The sequence below is a fragment of the Cheilinus undulatus genome, linkage group 23 (genome assembly GCF_018320785.1).
Source record: "Cheilinus undulatus linkage group 23, ASM1832078v1, whole genome shotgun sequence".
Lineage (NCBI taxonomy): Eukaryota > Metazoa > Chordata > Actinopteri > Labriformes > Labridae > Cheilinus > Cheilinus undulatus.
The window spans coordinates 27054355-27066462 of NC_054887.1; positions in this window are offsets into that span (position 1 = coordinate 27054355).

A 12108-nucleotide genomic window follows, 5' to 3' on the forward strand; every position below is an offset into this window, starting at 1 on the left:
TGCCACTCATTCCTGATCACTACTTCCCATTGCTAAGGCTAAAAGGTCATGGTGGCTCTGCATGTTTTGAAAAATTTTTCACATCCATTCAGAGGTGGACTTGCTGGTGTGTTTGAATCATTGTCCTGCTGTATAACCCAACTGTGCTTGAGCACAGGTTTAACTGTTGGTAGGTTGTTCTTTCTTATGAAATGCTGTGTCAGTTTTATGCCAAATGTAAAAATATTTTCCCAAAAGTCTTGGTGATCATCAAGATGTTTTTTGGCAAATGTGAGAGCCTTTGTGTTCCTTTTGGTCAGCAGTGGTTTTGGCCTTGGAACTCTCCCATGGATGCCATTTAAACCATTTATCGCTAAATCATGAACACTGGCCTTAACTGAGTCAAGTGAGGCCTGCGTGTTTTTACATGTTGTTCTGGGTTCTTTTGTGACCTCCTGGATGAGTCATTGATGCTCTCTTGGAGTCGCATTGGTAGACCAGTCACTCCTGCGAAGGTTCACCACTGTTTCAAGTTTAATTCCAGATGTTTTAGCACTTTTCTCTCTGTCATAAAAACTCACAAACTCACTGAAGTATTGAAGTAGAAACAGAGAGGTAAGGGCAGTGTTGTGACTAAAGGGTGAACTCGCCTTGTTCCAGTCAGGACCAGTTGGTGGCAGCACTGACATCTTTTTTGTCTTGTCAACCATGATCATTTATTGTACCGGTACGGCCACACTGAACACGTTCAAGCGGTGATCATCTGCAGCCTACTATCTTTTCTCGTTAGAGACTGAACTCCATAAGGTGAAGTTGCTACACAGTAAGCCAACATTTAAAGCCTTCAAATATAGCCTGCAAAAGCATCTGTAAGAAGCAGCAAGTCTCAGGATAAACAATACTTAAGAAAAGAAATATACTAAACATTAAAAAACACTTGAAAGAAACAATGAAGGCAAGAAAACTATTAGACCAGACTCCCATGGAAAAAACAGTAATTGTGTTTGATAGTGAAAGGAAACACAGGAGTAAAAGTATTACCACTGCTAACCTTGAAATGCTTTTCAAAAACTGACAAAACATTGAGACTAAAAGCCTCTCTACTATCTGAACAGCTCAGTGTCTTCTCATTTCGAGAAGTACATTGACCGTGTAGGCACTCTCTGGAGTGTGTAAACATAAGAAAATAATCCCTGTCATGTCGCCACTTTTTAAATCAGCCAAATGGCGCTCACAGCCAACAACTCCCAGCTTCAGTTGCTTCAAGTGTTGTGAGAATAATTATCACAGAATGGTTTTTTAGGAGTGTGCTTTGGAGGCAGTCAGGGCGTCATTAAAGTGTTCAGTAACAAATTGATTCAGACTCACACATTGGTCCTTGGTGGTTGATGGAAGGAAAGAAAAGGAAGAGCTGCTACAAAGAAGAGCAGCTACTGTAAACTTTAGCCTGTATACATAGGTCGGTCTGAGCATGATGCCACTTTTTTGAGTGTCAACTACCTTTGGAGTTATTGAGTTCTGAATTTAGGCAGCTGTTCATTGGTTCTAAGGAGCTCTAAGTGACTATATTTCGGAAAAGACTATGCTGTTGTAGAGGACCAATAGGTTAGCAAACACCAAACTATCGCAGTTAAACATTCCTATTGCTAATCAAACAGCTGGCTGTTGAGCTGGCTAGCTATCATGGTGCCTGCTGAAGGAGAATCTATAGGAGCTGGATGAAGTCAAAAGAAGTTTCCTTTGCCCTTTCAAAAGGAGGCCAGTCTAGAACCCACACTCTTTTATTGTGAAGCCATGCTGTTGTAACTCGTGCAGAATATGGATTGGGATTGTATTGCTGATATCAGCATGGGTACCTCTGAAAAAGACTTAACCTGAACAGAAGCAGTGAAGCTGCATGTACATCAGTATTAGTGGTGGCACAAATACACCCCACTCCCACGCAGATGCTAGCTTTTGAACTTTGCATTGATAACAATCTGGATGGTCCTTTACCTCTTCAGTCTGGAGAAGTTAACAGTCAGGCCTTTTCCGCTTTAGGCTGGTGCATGCTTTGAGAAGTTGAAGTTTCTGGATGTTGTGGCTATATGGTTTACCTGGACACTCCTAGTGCCTTGTCATCTTCCTCTTTCCTTGTCCATGTCAACTAAAAGAAAGACAGGAACAGGGTGAAAAGGGAAAACTGGCACGCGACCTTGTGCTGTGTTACATTTCATCACTTGTGGGCTGATGGTTTTGTTGTTAAGGCTCTAGTACTCCATACAAAGGTGTTCTTATCAAGGGAACTATTCATAAGTGTTTTATCATGATTTTAGTTAGTGCGAGTGAATCTAATTTTGGCAACCTCAAAGCAAACAGAGCCTCACGCCCCCCTGAAATCTCTGGCGCCCCCCTAAGGGGGTCCCTGACCCCAGGTAGGGAACCAATGGCATACAGAATATTGGCTGACAGTACAACTAAACCCCATCTGCAAACTTGTACTGAAACAGGTTGGGTTAGAACAAAAGCATCTTTCTCCTTCTTTCAGTGCACTTCTTTGCTCTTGTTTTAACAAAGAGATGTGGTCCACCATACGATAGCTACATCCAAGTTATACCACTGTGCTCTCGACTTCCATTACAACTAAACTCTGACTGTAGCTACTGCCTTATTCCCCTTAGGGGCGCTGATTGGTCTGGTCCGTTTCCAGACATGGCACAGTTGTTTCAGATTGGAACTTAGCCTGATGACAGACATGGAATCTGGCCAACCCATTTGCTTAATCAGGCTGTCAACATGTTAATTTCTGCTGTTATGCTGGATGTTTTCCCTAAATGGAAATGTCTCCACTTTGGAGGCAGCCTCAAGAGGCCACTTGAGGGATTGCAGTTTTGTGGAAAGCTTGTCTTGACTTCATTATTTAGACCTGGGGGTTCCTGCTCATATAAAACACCAATGACACAGCTCCAGGGAAGAACATTATGTAACATTGGTGTTTTTCCCCCTCACAATCACTTATCTCAACATTAACCCCAGACTGGCTCTCTTCTCAAAGTTGTGTTGATGCATTAAGATTTCTGATGATGCCCTCGCTGTCTCCCAAATATTCAATTACAGCTGTAATTTCTGTGTTGTGCTGGCTGTGTAAAGTGTCAGGCAGCAAAACAGCATGCTGGAAGCCACCCATGTTGCGGCTCATGAATGTTAATGATGAAATCATCTCTCACTGGCAGGCTGCCTTAATGTCAGCCAATGTAACAGAGCATGTTCTTAAAGCATGTCTGTCTCCACAAGGCTCCTTGGCCGCCTGCTTTGACTGGAATATGATAACACCATGAAAGAAGCACTGAAGGTGATGAACAGCCTTCTGTTTAATTGGTGGTAACTTAGTTAAAGCATTTCCTGCTGATGTCATAACACTTACACAAACATCATCGCTTCTTTTATTTGCTTTAGTTGACATGGAGAATCACCACTGAGCTTTGTGTTTACCTTCAAGTGAGAGGAACATTTTGTGCTCTCAGTCAGAGATATGAAGATTTTCACACTGATGTCTTGGTGGCCGATTCACTGACATTTCAAATGACATTTGACATTCTCATTCTCAGACTCTTCCCACCTGCAAGAAAGAAACACAACCCAAGTTTAGAGGTAGAGATATAACCTTTTCATAAACAGTGAGACTCACAACATGCACACATCTCTCTCCAGGAGACATCATGGTGTGAACTATGGGGAAAATTTGGTTTGAGGTGTGTTCAATTCAATTCAATTCAATTCAATTTTATTTACATAGCACATTTCATACAAACGTAAACTCAATGTGCTTTACAGAGGATAAAAACAGACGCAAAACAAACAAACAGCAACAAAGATACACTATTAATTCAGGAAAAAACGAATTTTTGCAACAATCTGTACATTTTGCATATATTAATGTTGGGATCTCCTAAAAGGAGCAAATCACCTGGGTTTTAAGGTGATTTTAAGGCCACTTTTGAAGGAACTAAGTGTTTCAGCAGATCTCAGGTCAGCAGGCAGTTTGTTCCAGAGGACAGCACCATAATGACTGAAAGCACCATTGCCAGATTTAGCTTAAATTTTAGGTACACTGAGGAGACACATGCCTGATGATTGGAGAGGTCTGATGGGATGGTAGTCAGTGAGAAGGTCAGAAAGATATTGGGGGGCCATAGCATTCAGAGATTTATAAACTAAAAGTAGTATTTTGAAATCAATTCTGTACTGGACAGGAAGCCAGTGAAGGTGTTTTAGTACAGGTGTAATATGTGTTGATTCAAGCTTTCAGATTTCAAGTTTGACCTTATTATGAGCATTTTTTTTTTAAAACCATAACCATTTTGTATTTCCATTTATTTGCTCAATTTTCTTTTTTCTTATTTCCTGGTCTCATTGTCTTGTAACTAAACCATCTAAAGGGCCTTGAGAATATGGGTTAAGTAGAAAATAGGCCTGAACAAACTTTGAGTAAATGCAAATTGGGACTTGGGATTTGGATTTCAACCATATTCAATTGAAAACAGCACAAAGACAAGATACTTAATGTTAAAACTGATAAACTTTATTGTTTCCTGGAAATATACCCATATTCTGCACTCAAAGAAATATTTAAGCCTATTCTTAAGATTTATGTATTTCAATTGCATATTAAGTTTCCATCCATTTGAATTACTTAGATTTAACATAAACAGGCCAATAAACTTTATGTGCTGCAAATTTGTCAGTCAAATGTAAATGAAACAATTAAGAATGAGATTTATATGTAATAATAGTTTTTTTTGTACAAATTTTTAATAAAGATTGTTTAAAATAAGAAAATAAAAAAATGTATTTTTTTATGTAAAAACAATAAACCCAAAGTGTTTTGAATAAATAATGACACATTTATGTATTCATTATTGATAAATCCAATTTGTTTCAAATACTTTAGAAGGAGTGTATGTATTTGATATGCAGCACATAAAGTTTATTGGCCTGTTTATGTTAAATCCAAGTAATTCAAATGAATGGAAATTTCATATGGAATTGAAATACATAAATCTTAAGAATAGGCCTAAATATTTGTAAGTGTGTATTTGATTCCTGCAACATGTTCTAAAAAAGTTGGAACAAGGGCAAGAAAGACTGGGAAAGTTGTGGGCAGCTCAAAACCATTCCACTGGTACATTCCCCAGGTAAGTAGGTTTATTGGTAGCAGGTGATAGAATGAGTATAGCACAGGGGGGAAAAGGGTACTGCCTAACTGGGCCCATAAGAGGAAGGGGCCTTGAGAAGCCTGCATTTTTTTAAATTTTTGTCTCAGAAATTTGCATCATTATTGAATCAAAAGCAGCTAAACGAATTGGTCAACAGACTGAAATTGTATCAAGTAGAATAAAATAAAATACTGGGGGGCCCCTGCTCCTCCCTTAAAAATGTAAAAATATTGCTCATAATTATTGAAATTATGGTTAAAAAATACATTAAGATGCATTTATTTGTTGCTTGGCTAGCCGGTTAAAAGGGGGCCCTGCGTAATATTCTTTCCGGGGGCCTAAAATCCCTAGCTACGCCCCTGGGTGACAGAACCATGGTTGGGTATAAAAATGAATGCCTGAGACCTTCAACCCCTCAGGCAGCACTGCGACAACAAACCAGAATCAGTCTGTGTTGGATATAACAATGCAGGCTTAAGAACACTTCAGAAAACCCTTGTCAGTTAACACAGTACATCACTGTATCTACAATTGTAAGTTAAGACTATTATGCAAAGTGAAAGCATGCAAATATTTTGTCTTTGTCTCTCAGGTTGACATGGATAAGAACATGGAAAGAGGGAGATGACAAGGTAACTGGAGTGGCCAGATGAGCCAAATTGCAATCACAGCCAGAACTTCCCTGGGTATGAGCACATCAAGGATGGATTGTTCTAAAGTGGAAAAGTCTGCTGTGGTCTAATGAGTCCACATTTGAAATTATTTTTGGAAATAATGGCCGTCAAGTCTTCCAGGCTAAAAAGGGAAAAAGACCAACTAAATTGTTATCAGTGCAACGATCAAAAACCGGCATCTGCAATGGTGTAGGGTCTATCAGTGTCTATAACTTAGGTCACTTGCACATCTGTGCAGGCACTATTAATACTAAGAGGTACATGCAGCTTTGGAGTAATGCATTGGATCAGAGCTGTCCCCGCTTATTTCATTAAGACAATGCAAAGCCATATTCTCCACAGGAGCACAGATATTACACTTACCTGACTCCAATTGAAAATGTATAACATCAGGAAGCACAAAATACAATGGAAACCACTTTTAAGAAACTTCAGATCTACAGTACTGTGCAGAACTTTAGGCCTGTTTGGGCCAAAGATTGAGGCTGAAGTAGGGCGTGGATGTGGCGAGTAAGCTGCATGAGGGCACCATCAGGGTGGAAAGAGAATTGACACAACTCCAGGAGTGATCTGGCTGCCTCTGCATGTTAACAGGGGCAGGGGATATAAGCTGTTGAAAAAATAAAGTCCACACCCTTAGGGTAGACTGAGAGTGAATAAGCATGGTTGAGGGTACCCTCTGGGTGGGAGGTAGGGTTGCCATGAGCTCCCGTCATACTGTGGGCGTCCCAAGAGCTTGAAACCGGATGTATCAACAGGGTGAAATGACCAGGACAAAAGAGATGCTGTCAAGCTTGACCTTGGCTGCTGGGTGTGTGTCGACATGTGGAACTTGGCTCTGGCCACCCCCTCCGCCCACTCCAAAAAGTCATGACCCCGGGACGCACAGATGGTCGAGTGGTCTGAGGCACGTGCCATGTACTCAGGCGGCCTGGGTTCAAATCTGGCCTGTGGCCCTTTGGTGCACGTCTCTCTCCGCTGTCATCCCTGTTTCAGAATCTATCATGACTCCAGACATGTTGCTGAATTTCAGCAAAAACTGACCTCAGCGCAAACAACTCAAAATTTGATCAAAAAGCCATGACAGCTGACCTGTTGCGATGTGCAGAATCAGCACGATCTGAGGTACCGTCCAGGTGGGTAGTAGGGATGCCACAAGCCTCTGGTTGTGCTTTGGGTGTACCAAGATCCTAAAAAATGCTGGTGGTCTCGGGTGTGTCTAAGGGGTGAAGAAGCTTGGACAAGAGATACTGTTGAGGTTGACCTTGGCAACACGTGTGATGAACTGAACTCTGTCCACCCTTTTCCCCCTCTACAGCCCCGGGCTCTGGGACATTAGGCCCTGTGATGATATTTCCTCACATGCTTAAAGCTATTCCCATGACTGTACATCAAGCAGGAATGGGAAGGAATTGCACTTTACATTAAAAATTGCACTAGACAAAATAAACATGCTCCCATCCCAACCTTTTTGGAATGCATTGCAGATGTAAGAAATGTTGTTTTCTATGCTAAGAGATTTGGTGATCTTTGGGACAGCATGTATTATAATTCCTCTTGACTAAATTTGCTTTCACAACACCACCAAACATACTATTATAATGTAAATCAGTCCTGATAGGAGTGTTCTTTTTAGCTTTTCTTTTATGATTTTCTTTGTTGTGTTTGAGAGAAAAAAATACCAACACAAGCCATGCTAACAATGTGGGCAGTGATTTCTCTTGTGTTTACAAGTTAGCATTAGCATAATCACAACATAACCTTTCATCATCCAGCTCCGCGTCCTTTCAGCTCTCCAATTAGTAACCTATAACTGCCATTTTAAAAGCATTCCAAAGTGAAGCTGATTTTCTATCAGTGCTCCACAGTCTCAGGAGGCTCACTGGTCGTACAAATGTTGTTTATTTCTGTCCACCATGCAGCTCTGGACATAAACAGGGGTTATTAACTCAGCAATGTCCCAGACACTTTACTGACATTATGGAGCGTTGTCTAGGACGCGGCTCCCTTTTGGATTCACGGCCGGAATGTCAGGAGATTTGGGGTTGGGAATAAACATCCGTGGGGAATAAAACACTCTGGGGATAAGAACATTATGAAGTGCTGTTAAAATGTTGTACTGCCGTGTCTCAGATTGTAATGAAGTTTATTATATGAAGTATTTGACTGCTTTCTAGTCAAACCAACCCTTTGAGAGTCTGACGAAATAAACCTGAAGGAATAAAAAAATGAATTTTTCAGCCAGCTAAAGTAATGCCCTAAGGTTCATCAGGCAGTATTTCATAAACAACTGAGAAGGGTCTAGCTACAGAGAGCTACCTTAGACATTTTTCTGTTCATCTCAGAAAATTCAACTTAATTCATAAACAAAGTCTAGCAGTTACACACATGAAATTACCACAACGCAGACACTACAGAGATAGAATATGTAATATATAACTGAGAAAAGGTCTAATCTGGTGTTTAATTATGTACAGACTTATTTTAAAAGAAATAACACAAGCTCTAGTTATGTTAGCTTTAGCTTAAAGGGATACTTCAACATTAGCATTACGTACACAGCAATGTACGCTTTAGCAAAACTAGCTAAACACTAAAATAGCTGCGTAGATAATGCATCTATCTTTACATGGTTGCTTTGTGAGCTTAGCTTTAGCTACCTACAGAACTCCATTATCTATACCAAAGTTAGCTTTAGCTGTGTGAGCTCTGGCAAACATAGCTAAAGCTAACTAAGCTTCTAGATAACATAGCTTACCTAACTGCTTTGTGAGCTTGGCTTTCTTTGCTTCTCCAAAACCTGCATGTACATCTCAGTATTAGTGCAAATGCAAGTAACCCATGCTGCCTCTCTCTTCAGCTTTACACAAGTCTTTCTGTACTCTCCAAAGTTGTCATTTGCAGATAAAATATGCTACTGAGCTTGGATGTCATGGCGTTACATGATGCACATCCATTTAGAAAAAATGAATAAAAAAAGGCATTTATGGTCATTGATGAAGCTCCAGCATGCTACCACCGTTACACTGTGCTGAAAGCAGACGACTAGTAACCTTGCAGAGCAGATGGATACGCCCGTTTCCATGTTTCTCACTGGCTAATCCATCTTGGAAAGCTCCCATCTGAACCGTTTGGGCCCGGTTAGAAAGTGACAGGACCAATCAGCGACGAGGGGCAGTACTTTTGGGCGCGGTGGAGTCATGGCGTAAGCGAGCAGCAACAAGAGGCCGGTGCAATTATGGAGGAAGAGATTAGCGTGGATGCTGCTTAAGCGCCAGTTTTATCAGAACTTGACAACATTTCTTCGTTTAAAGAAGAACAAAGAACAGCTGTGAGTTATTTTTTTTTTTCAAAAACAACTAAAGTTGTGCCAGGTTAGACAACTAGGGCACTCTGTGGAAATGGGGCAACAATAATTCTCATGATGCAAGTTATTGCACAGCCAGATTGACTTCTTAACTACAGTTTTAAGGTGGATAAAGCTGCATATTTTTACTTTAAAAGGGAACACATTGGATGTATGATAGGAGTTGTAATATTTCAGTTTGACTGTGTATAATGGGGATGCATATAAAAATGCAGGAAGATGCTTCTGAGCTAAGTAGTCTTTGACATTCAATTAGAAATGTGAACAGGAATTAATATTTATATCACTTTATATGCATGGAACACTGTCAGGACCCACTGATCTTCATGTTTTCTGTTCTCCAGGTAAAAATGTCAAACACGTCTGCTCTTATTGGCCTTAAAAATCCAAAATTCAGAAGCATTCTAATACCTGGAGACAAATGCGACAAACTACAGTAGATGATCATCACATGGCTCTTTCACTGTGTTAAAAAATGGTTTTCAGTCCTGTTGAGGTTAACTTCCTTCATTGATGTCTTCTACTTTAATCCTGAATTGCTCTGTCCCTCTTTCAGCTGGTTTTCTCTGCAATTTGCAGCACCCCCACCCACACCCACACCCACACCGGCTCAGAGTGTGAGGCAAAGAAAAGAAACGCCCGATGAAAAATAGGCCGGAGCAGATAGCGCTCATGTGGAGGATGCAACAATGCCTTCTATGTCGAGATAGGGACGAGGGAAATTTCAGCGTCTTGAGTGTTTCCTGTTTTGTGAACTAGTTTAAAACCTTGGCTAGTCTTAAAATATAACAAAAATGTACCCGTGTTTCCTCCGACATGTGAACATTAAAGCTTCAAGGATTTATTTCCATTGGTTTCTTGGTGATGCTGGTCTTTAGAAAACCCAATTAGACATTATATTTGTCCCTGTCTTAAAACATGACATAAAAGAAGACAACATTAATGACATTCAGCTCTAATATTTAGTTCATTTGTTATGTATTTGAAGATATAAAGACCTCACATGTATATTTTATTGTATTAAGAACCCAAGCTAATCCTTTAATTGCTCCTTTTGTTTGCTCATGTAAATCTAGAAGCTCTAAGAGGGCATGTAGCCATTTATATAACTGTAATGGTCAGATTTGCTCTCAAGATCTCTACTAACAATCTCATACAACCCCAGTTCCAAAAAAGTTGGGGCGCTGTTTAAAATGGAAGAAAAACAATGCAATGATTGCAAATCTCATAGCCCCATTTTCTAATCACATCAGCATATGATGGCAGCAACACATCTCAAATAAGTTGGGATGCACCAACAGAAGGCTGGAAAGTAAGCAGTAACAATAAAAAACAGCTATAAGAGCATTTTGCAACTAATTAGGTTAACTGGCAGGCCGTTAAGGAAGTTTGGGTCCTCTTTAGTTCAGCAGTGAATCTAGAACTGCTCGATTTGTTTGGGCAGAACTGTCCAGAGGAGATCATATGGCCCTCACCTGCACCTTCAACTGCTGAGAAACCCTGCTGGCCGTAGGCTGCAACGACGGCTGTATCGTCAACTGGGACTTTCTCTCACGAGGCGTAGCCAAAATCAAGATGGGCAGAGGTTCCCCGATCTTTGAATAACTGTGTCTAAAAACTGTGGAACAATTTCAGAAAAATGTTCCTCAATTTAAAATTGCAAAGACAATGACTATCCCACCATCTGTAGTTTGTAATATCATCAAAAGATTCAGAGAATCTGGAGGAATCTCTGTGAAGAGTCAAGGCTGAAGGTCTTTGGGCCCTCAGGCGGCACAGCATTAAAAACAGTCATGATTCTGTACTGGAAATCTCTCTGTCGACACAGTTCCACAAAAGTGAGTGAAAGCTGTATCATGCAAAGAAGAGTCCATGCATGAACACGATACTGAAACGCCCTTGCTTCTCTGAGTCAAAGCTCATTTATAATGGACTGAGGCAAAATGGAAAACTGTTCTGTGGTCAGATGAGTCAAAATGCATTTGAAATTCTTTTTGGAAACCTCAGAGGCCCAGTCTGATGGACTAATGAGAAGACGGACCATCCTTATACTATGAGTTGGGCCTTTTATGCAGCAGAATCAGCTGTGTGTGAATGTAATGTGTAGTGTAAAAGCAATTAAAGCCACGGAAGCACAGGATACACAAATGTGAGCAAACACACTTGTTCATCACCTCTTATATGAGTAACAACTCAAAGTCTTTACATCTCAATAGTTAAACATGTCTCAAGGCAAGGTGAACCTAATAGATACAAACAATATTTCCCCCACAAATCAGCTTTATTATTCATGCTTTGCCATTTTATCTCACATAAATCCACTACTGTATGGATTGCTTTCCTTGCTAAAGACAAAGTGGGGCTTTGAGAGGGTCTGGAATCTCAGTAGGGGGTCCAAACAAGGGAATTTGGGACCACCAAACTCCATTTTGGTGCTATTCTATCCACTCTCAGCAACTCAGATACAGTCAAAATACTCATCTTAAAATATTTTGTGTGGACTGGGGCACAGTCATGTTGGAATGGAAAAGGCCTTCCACAAAGTGTTACCACGAAGTTGGAAGCATAGCATTGTCCAAAATGTCTTGATTGGTCTTCAATGGAGATAAGGGGCCTAGCCTAAACCCTGAATAACAGCCCCATACCACTATCCCTCCTCCACCAAACTTCACAGTTGGCACAATGAAGGTAATGTTCTCTCTGCATCCGCCAAACCCACCTGACTGCCAGAGGTGTCAAACTAGTCAAACATCAAACATGTCTGCTCTCATTGGCCTTGAAAATGCAAAATCAGAAGCATTTTAATACCTGGAGACAAATGCAACAAACTACAGTACATATTCCATGAGAAAAGTGGAAAAGTGCATTTTAGTACAATGCAAATACATTCAAG